Consider the following 12,242-nt stretch of genomic DNA (forward strand, 5'->3'; position numbering starts at 1 on the left):
GCGATTTCTGAGCATAGAGCCAGGAGTAACCCCTGATCGATGCCGAATGTTACCCAACAAAAAAAAAAAAAAAAAAAGAAATATAAAACACAAACAGAAAAGTGCCATTACTTGGGGCCGGAGAGATAGCATGGAGGTAAGGCATTTGCCTTTCATGCAGAAGGTCATCGGTTCGAATCCCCGCGTCCCATATGGTCCCCCGTGCTTGCCAGGAGCAATTTCTGAGCATGGAGCCAGGAGTAACCCCTGAGCACAGCCGGGTGAGACCCAAAAACCAAAAAAAAAAAAAAAAAAGTGCCATTACTTGAGGAGAGCTGGCAGCATTTGTTGTTGAGTAAACTGCTGGTGTCCAGGTTCAGTAGTTCCTGCTGTGGGGCTTGTGTTTCCCTGGGTGCAAAGTCAGATCCCTTGGGTCCTGAAGAGCCTCCAGTATTTGCTAATGCCCCACACTAGGGGTAAATCTAAGGAAAAGTAAAAATCAGGAACAAACCTTCCATTTTTTTTTAAAAAGGATGCCATAACTGGCCTATAGTAAAATGCATTATTTTAACAAAGCACAATCAATACATGCTAACTGATCCGTAAAAACTGAGTGTTTTTAACTTTGAAAACATCCTAAAAATAATGTCAATCACTAAAGTAGAATACACAACGGAATACTCTGCAGCCATTGGGAAAATGAAGTCATGAAATTTTCCTATACATGGATGGACATGGAAACTATTGTGCTAAGTGAAGTAAGTCCGAAGGAGAGAGATAGACACAGAATAGTCTCACTCATCTATGAGTTTAAGAAAATAAAAGACATTATGGTAATAATACACAGAGACAATAGAGATCAGAGACAATAGAGATGAGGGCTGGAAGGACGACCCATGATATGAAGCTTAACACAACGAGCCCAGTTAGAAAAATAACTACACAGATAACTATCATGGCAATGGTAATGAGTGAGAGAAGAAGAATGCCTGTCTCAAACACAGGTAATGGGTGGTGGAGAGGGAGTTGGGGACATTAATGTGAGAATGTTGCACTGGTGAAAGGGAATGTTCTTCTTTGTAACTAAAAGCCAACCACAAACATGTTTGTAATCATGGTTCTTAATAAATATATTAGTAAAAAGAAAACTAAAATTAAGTACTTTTAAATAAACCAATTTACTTCAAAGAAATAGAATTGGTTGTTCTATGTCTATCTCTTTCCCTCTGACTCATTTCTCTGCGCATAATAGGCTCCATATACAAGTGAGTTTAATGACTTCACTTTTCCTAATGGCTGCAAGTATTCCATTGTGTAGATATACCATTAGCTATTCATTTGTTTCCTGGCACCTGGGTTGTTTCCAGATTCTGGCTCATTTAGGGTCAGATCCACTCATTTGTGGGATATAAGAAAAACAAGAGATAGTATGATCTTAATATCCATAGACAAGAGAGACAAGGGTCAGGAGATCCAATTCAGGATAGGAAGCTTACCACAAAGAGCGGTGAGTGAAGGTAGAGCAGAGAAGGTCTATTAGGCCCATGGTAGCTGGAACTTATCACTCTGGACAAGAATTCAGTGCTGAATGAGAGAAAGACATGAAGGCACCCTCCATTAACAACAGTGCAAACCTCAAACAAAAAGGAAAAAAGGAGGGGGAGGAGACATTGCCTGCCCTAGAGACAGGCTGGAGTGGGAGGTGGTGGGGAGCTGGAAGGGAACCTGGACATATGGGTGGTGGGAGGGGTGCACTGGTGACGGGTGATGTGCATTCTTCAAATAAAGCCCAACAATGAATAATTTGTAATCACAGTGCTTAAATAAAGTTTAAAAATAAGAAACAGAATTGAGATAAAAATTCACTTAGGCCAACTCAAAAGCAGGCACAAATAGCAAAATAATCAGAGAGTGCAGCAAGTAGAGTTATGCCTAGCGTGTGGCCAACCCAAATTTGACCCCCAGCCCACAGACATATGGTCCCCTGAACATCACCAGGTTGAGCTATGAGGACAAAAACAGGAATAAGCCCTGAGTACAACTGGATGCGGCTTAAGTACTCCCAACCACAAACACACACAGACACACACACACACACACACAAACACACAATGTTTCTATTCATTCCCATTTCTAGTACAATCATGTCTTCGGATTGAATCCCAATGTTGATTGTTTAATTTTCTAAGACACGTACTTTGTTTCTCCCCATTGCACATGAGCATGGACATCTGACTTTTGTCATTTTTTTCTTGGTTCATTTATTCTCACAGACTCCAGTTCAATCCGTTTCAGCAAAATGCAAAATGTCACCGGTTCTTCAACTTGAGTGGTATTCCAATGTGTCCATGTGCAATGACTTCGTCTTCTCACCTAATGGTGGGTAATTGGGCCATTTATAGATCGGACCATTTATCAACAATACAATGATAGCATAAGTGTTCAGGTATATTTAGGCTAAACCAAAATACAGTCCTATCAGTGGTGAATGAAAGTTCCTTGCTGGCATATCTCCACTAACACTATCTTCTGGCTTTTGCTAGACTATTGTCACAGGTGCAAAGTGCTTTAATTTTCACTTTGATTTGCATTTCCCTTATTCGAGGTGATGACAAACATTTTTTTCCCTGTGCTTGCTGGTCAAGTTCCCATCTTGAGCATGTGTCAATTCTTTTCCTCTCCCAATGTTTGAACTGGCTTTTTATTTTGTTGGACATCATACTTTAATTTATGTATCTTTAATATTCGTCCTATTTTTTAAATCCTATTTTAAAAATAATTAAACACAACCCACTATGGTTTAATTAAAGATTAAAAATCAAAGTATGCTGTACCTTTGCCATACAGGGGATGCCACCTATAGGTCAGCATTGTGTATAGTGGCACATTTTTAGTAAAATCAATGAAATGTTTTCATATGCAAGAGAATTATCAGAAGTCTACACTTTTAGCTTTATCTCTAATTTAAATATTTAACATTACCAAAAGAGGTGATGGTGAGTGAGCTATAAATAGTCAGAATTTTGTAAATCCAAACAAACTAGATAGAATACAAAGGGCAGAGAAGTAGCCCAACAGGTTGAGAGTATAGCCTGCATGCAGGTCTCTATCCCAAAAGGCATGGTCCCAGGTTCCACTAGAGGCAACCAGCCATCAATCTGAATATCACTGGGGTTTTGTGCCCCAAATCAAAAGCAAAGAAACCTAGATAGGTTGGTTCTCAAAGTTATAACCAAAGTTCTATCCCTCCGTGACACATTTTTAGAAAACTTTTTAAGTAACTTTTCCCAAAATAAACTGTTTAAGGAAGATGACCAAAGATGCATTTTATAAGGCAAGTCTAAACATTAAGCCTTGAGTAGTAGCATTTCTTCACAATACCTGGAACATTTTCTATAGTGTCTGCATTGTCTCCTTTAATACCACATTTAACAATCTTTGTGTGACCTATCTTGTGATCACTATACTAATATTGTGCCTTTCATTACACATCAAAGTACCATCCCTTTCCTTTCTTATGGGGGAATGGAAATTTTGAACATTAAAATTATAAAACAAGAATAGGAAAGTGCATTACTTGAGAATTTACTTCAGCAAGAGCTGGCAGCATTTGTTGGATAAACTGCTGTGTCCAGGTCCAGTAGTTCCTGCTGTGGGGCTTGTGTTTCCCCAGGTGCAGAGTCAGGTCTGTTGGTTCCTGAAGAGCCTCCAGTATTGGCTAATGCCCCACACTATGGGTAAACCTAGGGAAAAGTAAAAATCAGGAACAAACCTTCCTTTTTAAAAAAAAAAAAAAAAAGGATGCCATAACTGGCCTATATTAAATGTGTTATTTTAACACTGCACAAACAATTCTTGCTAAATGATCCATAAAAACTCAGTGTTTTAACTTTGAAAACATCCTAAAAATAACGTCAATCACTAAAGTAGAATATACCATGAAATGCTCTGCAGCCATAAGGAAAATGAATTCATAAAATTTTCTTATACGTGGATGGACACGGAAACTATCGTGCTTAGTGTAGTAAGGAAGAAAGAGAGAGTAAGAGAGAGAGAGAGAGAGAGAGAGAGAGAGAGAGAGAGAGAGATGGACACAGAATACTGTGGCTCATCTATGGGTTTTAAAAAATAAAAGACATTGTGGTAGTAATACACAGAGACAATAGAGATGAGGGCTGGAAGAATCAGCCCACGATATGAAGCTAACCATAATGAGTCCAGTTAGAGAAATAACTACACAGACAACTATCATGACAAAGGGAGAGAGATAGAAATAGAGAGAGAGAGGGAGAGGGAGAGAGAGAGGGAGAGAGAGGGTGGGGAAGAGAGAGAGAGAGAGAGAGAGAGAGAGAGAGAGAGAGAGAGAGAGAGAGAAGTAGAATGCCTGTCTCGAACACAGGTAAGGGGTGGTAGAGGAGGGAGTTGGGGACATTGATGGTAAGAATGTTGCACTGGTGAAGGGAAATATTCTTTTTGTAACTAAAAGCCAACCAGAAACATGTTTGTAATCATGGTTCTTAATAAATATATTAGTAAAAATAAAATTAAAATTAAGTACTTTTAAATGAACCAATTTACTTTAAAGTAACAGAATTGGTTGTTCTATGTCTATCTCTTTCCCTCTGACTCATTTCTCTTCGCATAATAGGCTCCATATCCATCCATGTCGAAGCGAGTTTCATGACTTCACTTTTCCTAATGGCTGCAAGTATTCCATTGTGTAGATATACCACCGATTCTTTAGCTACTCATTTATTTCCTGGCACCTGGTTTGTTTCCAGATTCTGGCTCATTTAAGGTCAGATTCACTCATTTGTGGGATATAAGAAAAACAAGAGATAGTATGATCTTAATATCCATAGACAAGAGAGACAAGGGTCAGGAGATCCAATTCAGGATAGGAAGCTTACCACAAAGAGCGGTGAGCGAAGATAGAGCAGAGAAGGTCTATTAGGCCCATGGTAGCTGGAACTCATCACTCTGGACAAGAATTCAGTACTGAAATGGCAGAAAGAGACACGCAAGGCACCCTCCATTAACAAGAGTGCAAACCACAGACAGAAAGAGAAAAAGAGAGGGAGGGACGGAGGGAGGAAGGGAGGAACAAATTGTCTGCCCTAGAGACAGGCTGGGTAGGTGGGAGCTTTGGATGGAACCTAGAGACATGGGTGGTTGGAAGGGTGCACTGGTGAAGGGTGATGTGCATTCTACAATGAATAATTTATAATAACAGTGGTTAAATAAAGTCTAAATAAATAAGAAACAGAATTGAGATAAAACTTCACTTAGGCCAACTCAAAAGCAGTCACAAAGAGCAAGATAATCTGATAGTGCAGCAGGTAGAGTTATGCCTAGCATGTGGCCAAACATATTTGATCCCCAGCTCCACATATGGTCCCCTGAACATCACCAGTATCACCAGGCTGAGCTCTGAGGACAAAGACAGGAATAAGCCCTGAGTACAATCTGATGTGGCTTAAGGTCTCCCAGTATACACACACACACACACACACACACACACACACACACACACACACACACACAGTTTCTATTCATTCCCAGTGCTAGTACAATCATGTCTTGGGATTGAATCCCAATGTTGATTGTTTTTCTCCTAAGACACCTACTTTGTTTCTTCCCAATCCACAGGAGCATGATCATCTGACATTTGTCCATTCCTTCTTGGTTCATTTATCCTCAAGGACTCCAGTTTCATCCAGCAAAATTCCATTTCAGCAAATGCAAAATGTCACTGGTTCTTCAAGTTGAGTGGTATTCCAATGTGTCCGTGTACAATGTCTTCATCTTCTCACCTGATGGTGGGTACTTGGGCCATTTATAGATCTGGCTGTTTGTCAACAATGCTATGATAGCATAAGTGTTCAGGTATATTTAGCTAAACCAAAATACAGTCCTATCAATGGTGAATGAAAGTTCCTTGCTGGCATATCTCCACTAACACTATCTTCTGGCTTTTGCTAGACTATTGTCACAGGTGCAAAGTGATTTAATTTTCACTTTGATTTGCATTTTCCTTATTCGAGGTGATGACAAACATTTTTTTCCCTGTGCTTGCTGGTCAAGTTCCCATCTTGAGCATGTGTCAATTCTTTTCCTCTCCCAATGTTTGAACTGGCTTTTTATTTTGTTGGACATCATACTTTAATTTATGTATCTTTAATATTCGTCCTATTTTTTAAATTTTATTTTAAAAATAATTAAACACAACCCACTATGGTTTAATTAAAGATTAAAAATCAAAGTATGCTGTACTTTTGCCATACAGGGGGTGCCACCTATAGTTCAGCATTGTGTATAGTGGCACATTTTTAGTAAAATCAATGAAATGTTTTCATATGCAAGAGAATTATCAGAATTCCACATTTTTAGCTTTATCTCGAATTTAAATATTTAACATTACCAAAAGAGGTGATGGTGAGTGAGCTAAAAATAGTCAGAATTTTGTAAATCCAAACAAACTAGATAGAATACAAAGGGCAGAGAAGTAGCCCAACAGGTTGAGAGTATAGCCTGCATGCAGGTCTCTATCCCAAAAGGCATGGTCCCAGGTTCCACTAGAGGCAACCAGCCATCAATCTGAATATCACTGGGATTTTGTGCCCCAAATCAAAAGCAAAGAAACCTAGATAGGTTGGTTCTCAAAGTTATAACCAAAGTTCTATCCCTCCGTGACACATTTTTAGAAAACTTTTTAAGTAACTTTTCCCAAAATAAACTGTTTAAGGAAGATGACCAAAGATGCATTTTATAAGGCAAGTCTAAACATTAAGCCTTGAGTAGTAGCATTTCTTCACAATACCTGGAACATTTTCTATAGTGTCTGCATTGTCTCCTTTAATACCACATTTAACAATCTTTGTGTGACCTATCTTGTGATCACTATACTAATATTGTGCCTTTCATTACACATCAAAGTACCATCCCTTTCCTTTCTTATGGAGGAATGGAAATTTTGAACATTAAAATTATAAAACACGAATAAGAAAGTGCCATTACTTGAGAATTTACTTCAGCAAGAGCTGGCAGCATTTGTTGGATAAACTGCTGGTGTCCAGGTCCAGTAGTTCCTGCTGTGGGGCTTGTGTTTCCCCAGGTGCAGAGTCAGGTCTGTTGGTTCCTGAAGAGCCTCCAGTATTGGCTAATGCCCCACACTATGGGTAAACCTAGGGAAAAGTAAAAATCAGGAACAAACCTTCCATTGAATGCCATAACTGGCCTATACTAAATGTGTTATTTTAAAACTGCACAATCAATTCTTGCTAAATGATACATAAAAACTGAGAGTTTTAACTTTGAAAACATCCTAAAAAATAACGTCAATCACTAAAGTAGAATATACAATGTAGGGGCTGGAGAGATAGCATGGAGGTAAAGCGTTTGCCTTTCATGCAAGAGGTCATCGGTTCGAATCCCAGCGTCCCATATGGTCCCCTGTGCCTGCCAGGAGCAATTTCTGAGCATGGAGCCAGGAGTAACCCCTGAGCACTGCCGGGTGTGACCCAAAAACCACAAAAAAAAAAAAAAAGAATATACAATGTAATGCTCTGCAGCCATAATAAAAATGAAGTCATAAAATATTCCTATACATGGATGGACACGGAAACTATCGTGCTTAGTGAAGTAAGGCAGAAAGACAGAGAGAGATGGACACAGAATACTTTGGCTCATCTATGGGTTTTAAAAAATAAAAGACATTGTGGTAGTAATACACAGAGACAATAGAGATGAGGGCTGGAAAATCGGCCCATGATATGAAGCTTACCACAATGAGTCCAGTTAGAGAAATAACTACACAGACAACTATCATGACAAAGGGACAGAGAGAGAGAGAGAGAGAGAGAGAGAGAGAGAGAGAGAGAGAGAGAGTAGAATGCCTGTCTCAAACACAGGTAAGGGGTAATGGAGGGGGGAATTGGGGACATTAATGGTGAGAATGTTGCACTGGTGAAGGGGAATGTTCTTTGTAACTAAAAGCCAACCACAAACATGTTTGTAATCATGGTTCTTAATAAATATATTAGTAAAAAGAAAACTAAAATTAAGTACTTTTAAATAAACCAATTTACTTCAAAGTAACAGAATTGGTTGTTCTATGTCTATCTCTTTCCCTCTGACTCATTTCTCTTCGCATAATAGGCTCCATATACAAGTGAGTTTAATGACTTCACTTTTCCTAATGGCTGCAAGTATTCCATTGTGTAGATATACCACCGATTCTTTCGCTACTCATTTGTTTCCTGGCACCTGGGTTGTTTCCAGATTCTGGCTCATTTAGGGTCAGATCCACTCATTTGCGGGATATAAGAAAAACAAGAGATAGTATGATCTTAATATCCATAGACAAGAGAGACAAGGGTCAGGAGATCCAATTCAGGATAGGAAGCTTACCACAAAGAGCGGTGAGTGAAGGTAGAGCAGAGAAGGTCTATTAGGCCCATGGTAGCTGGAACTCATCACTCTGGACAAGAATTCAGTACTGAAATGGCAGAAAGAGACACGCAAGGCACCCTCCATTAACAAGAGTGCAAACCACAGACAGAAAAAGAGAGAAAAAGAGAGGGAGGGACGGAGGGAGGAAGGGAGGAACAAATTGTCTGCCCTAGAGACAGGCTGGGGTAGGTGAGAGCGTTGGATGGAACCTAGAGACATGGATGGTGGGAAGGGTGCACTGGTGAAGGGTGATGTGCATTCTACAATGAATAATTTGCAATCACAATGCTTAAATAAAGTCTAAAAATAAGAAACAGAATTGAGATAAAAATTCACTTAGGCCAACTCAAAGCAGGCACAAAGAGCAAGATAATCTGATAGTGCAGCAGGTAGAGTTATGCCTAGCATGTGGCCAAACACATTTGACTCCCAGCCCCACATGTGGTCCCCTGAACATCACCAGTATCACCAGGCTGAGCTCTGAGGACAAACGCAGGAATAAACCCTGAGTTCTGATGTGGCTTAAGTTCTCCCAGCACATACACACACACACACACACACACACACAGTTTCTATTCACACACACAGTTTCTATTCACACACACACACACACACACACACACACACACAGTTTCTATTCATTCCCAGTGCTAGTACAATCATGTCTTGGGATTGAATCCCAATGTTGATTGTTTTTTTCCTAAGACACCTACTTTGTTTCTTCCCATTCCACAGGAGCATGATCATCTGACATTTGTCCATTCCTTCTTGGTTCATTTATCCTCAAGGACTCCAGTTCCATCCAGCAAAATTCCATTTCAGCAAAATGCAAAATGTCACTGGTTCTTCAAGTTGAGTGGTATTCCAATGTGTCCGTGTACAATGTCTTCATCTTCTCACCTGATGGTGGGTACTTAGGCCATTTATAGATCCGGCTGTTTGTCAACAATGCTATGATAGCATAAGTGTTTCAGGTATATTTAGCTAAACCAAAATACAGGTCCTATCAATGGTGAATGAAAAGTTCTTTGCTGGCATATCTCCACTAACACTATCTTCTGGCCTTTGCTTAGACTATTGTCGCAGGTGTAAAGTGATTTAATTTTCACTTTGATTTGCAGTTCCCTTATTTGAGGTGATGACAAACATTTTTTTCCCTGTGCTTGCTGGTCAAGTTCCCATCTTGAGCATGTGTCAATTCTTTTCCTCTCCCAATGTTTGAACTGGCTTTTTATTTTGTTGGAGAGCATCCTTTATGTATCTTTAATATCAGTCCTGTTTTTTATGGTCTGATGTCTGGTCTGCAAATCCTTCCAATTAGCATGGTGTGTTTGAGCTTTAGACTTCATTTCTTGCACAATGCAGAAGTATCTTTGTTTTATATAGTCTCCTTTGTTCGTTTCTACTTTTGTTTCTTTTGCCAGCAGAATATTTTCATGAATTACTACTTTTTATTTTTAATCAAGTCACCATGAACCACAAAGTTAGAAAGTTCCTTGTGACTGAGTTTGAAACATAGAATGATCCAACACCAATCCTTTCACCAGTGTAGACCTTCTCTGAGGTCACGATTAAGAGAAATACTGGTTGTGTTTTCCTCAATGAATTTTATATAGTCAAGTCTAATATAAAGAACATGAATTCATTAACTTTGGTTTACAGTGTGAAATAGGGATCCAATTTTCTTAATTGGTTCCCCTTCTTTCATTTTCCTTTTTGTCAATCGTCTGAAATTTCTATACATTTCAGGCCAAGGCTTTCTCTTTCTTTTCTTTCTGTACTTCCTTCTTCTTTTTTTCCTCTTTCTTTCTTTCTTCCTAATTTCTCTTTTTGTTTTGTCTTCTTTTCTTTCTTCCTTTTCTTTCTTTCTTTTTTCTTTTCTCTTCTTCCTTCCTTTCGTTCTTTCTTTCCTTCTTTTTCTTCTTTTTTTTCTCTTTTCTTTCTTTCCTTCCATTTTCCTATTGTTTTCTCTTTCCTTTCTCTCTTTTTTCCTTCCTTTCTTTCCTTTCTGTTTTTCTTTCTTTCTTTTCTTTCTTTACTTTTCTTTCTTACTTCCTTTTTTCTTTCTTTCTAGTTTCTTCCTTTCTTTCCTTTCTTTCCTTTCTCTTTTTGCCTTCTTTGTTTTCTTCCTTTTTCTCCCTTCCTTTTTTTCTTTTTCCTCTTTCCTCACTTCATTTTTCTTTTCTTTCTTTTTTCTTTCCCTTTTCTTTCTATTTTCTTTTCCTTTTATTCTTTCCTTTCCTTTCTTTTCTTTTTCTTTCTTCCTTTTCTTTCTTTCCTTTACTTCCATTTCTTTTCTTTCCTTTTCTTCCCCTTCCTTTCTTTCCTTCCTTATTTCCTTTATTTCTTTTTCTTTCCTTCTTTTCCTCCTCTTCCTTCCTTCCTTCCTTCCTCCTTTCTTTCTTTCTTTCTTTTCTTTCTTTCTTTCTTTATTTTTCTTTCTTTCTTTCTTTCTTTCTCTCTTCTCCCTTCTTTCTCTTCTCTTTCTTTCCTTCTTTCCTTTCTTTCATGTTTTCTTTCTATCTTTATCTTTCCTTTCTTTCTCTTTCTTCAGATCAGATACAATAGGCATTATCTGTGAAGAAAAATAAAATCTATAAGCTATACACAGAACAAAATAAGGGAATCATATGTTGTACACACATATACACAACACAAAGAAAGGTAGTAAGAAAAAAAGAAAATAGAAATCATGTTTGTATTCTTTTTGGTTTGGAGACCATTTCCTTTGGTACTTAGAAATACTCCCAGATTGTTGCTCCAGTCTCCTGGCAGAGTTTGGAGGGGTCATCAGTATGCAGTGCCAGGGATCAGGCCCAAGTGTCTCATGTGCAATGCATGCACTCCAGCGCTTTGGGCATCTCTCTGGCCCAAGAATTAGTTTTTACTTTCAAAATACCAGTATAAACTCCTTTGCTAGCAGGGATTACTTTAAATAATTTAGGATTCCCAGTCCTCCCCCAGTCCCTCCTATCCCTACCCCTCCTCAATCTCCTCCTCCTCTAAAGCGCTGACCCTCCTTCTAGTTTAGGGGTTCTCAAACTTTTTTAAACATGGGGCCTGTTTACTGTCCCTCGTACTGTTGGAGGCCAAACTATAGTAAAAGCAAAACTAATGAACAAAGATATATGCACAATGCATATATCTTATTTTGAATACAAGGAAAAAATACAGGAACAAATGCAATAGGCGGCACATGGGCCTTAGTTTGAGGAGCACTGAACGCACCCTAACCTAACTCTAACCCTCCTGATCCTGGCCGTGCCCTTTCTATGTAGCAGCTGCAGCGCCACGTGAGCATCCACAGAAGGCATGGTTCATCTCAGGGGACTCTGGACTGTTCTCTATGCCCGTACACATGGGGCAAGGCTGCAGCACCTAGTGCACTTGTTGAAGCCTGATCTCTAGAAGCCCTTACCAGATTGCTTTGGATGGTGCCTGGGCAGTCGGCTGTCTCACTGGGGCCCATCAACAACCACCAATGAGAGTTTTCCGAAGCCTGGATTGTTTGGGCCCCATCACTGGGACGAGGCCGAGGCAGAGTGGGGGGGTGGGGGTGGGGGATGGGGGGGTGGGGGGATTTCCTCGGAGACTGCGTTCTCTCTGGGAGTAAGACAATTATATTGAGCTCCCGAGAGTCCAATTCTGTCACTGGAAATATTGGGGGGAGGGGGTCAGGGTGGGGGGTGGGATAGGGGGGGTGGGGGATGGGGGTGGGGATGGGGGGGGGGGGTGGGGTGGGGAGATTTTTTGGAGACTGCGTGAGCTCTCTGGGAGGAAGGCCATAATGTCGAGCTCCCGCAAGTCAAATA

General features: G+C 39.6%; 1 protein-coding gene across 1 annotated transcript in view; it reads right to left on the reverse strand.

Moving 5' to 3' along the window:
* The window catches only part of LOC126025919 (uncharacterized), a 188,587-nt gene that overhangs the window by 175,648 nt on the left and 697 nt on the right, over positions 1-12,242 (reverse strand). The gene's annotated exons all lie outside the window — the stretch shown is intronic.

This window comes from Suncus etruscus, chromosome 13 (genome assembly GCF_024139225.1).
Source record: "Suncus etruscus isolate mSunEtr1 chromosome 13, mSunEtr1.pri.cur, whole genome shotgun sequence".
Lineage (NCBI taxonomy): Eukaryota > Metazoa > Chordata > Mammalia > Eulipotyphla > Soricidae > Suncus > Suncus etruscus.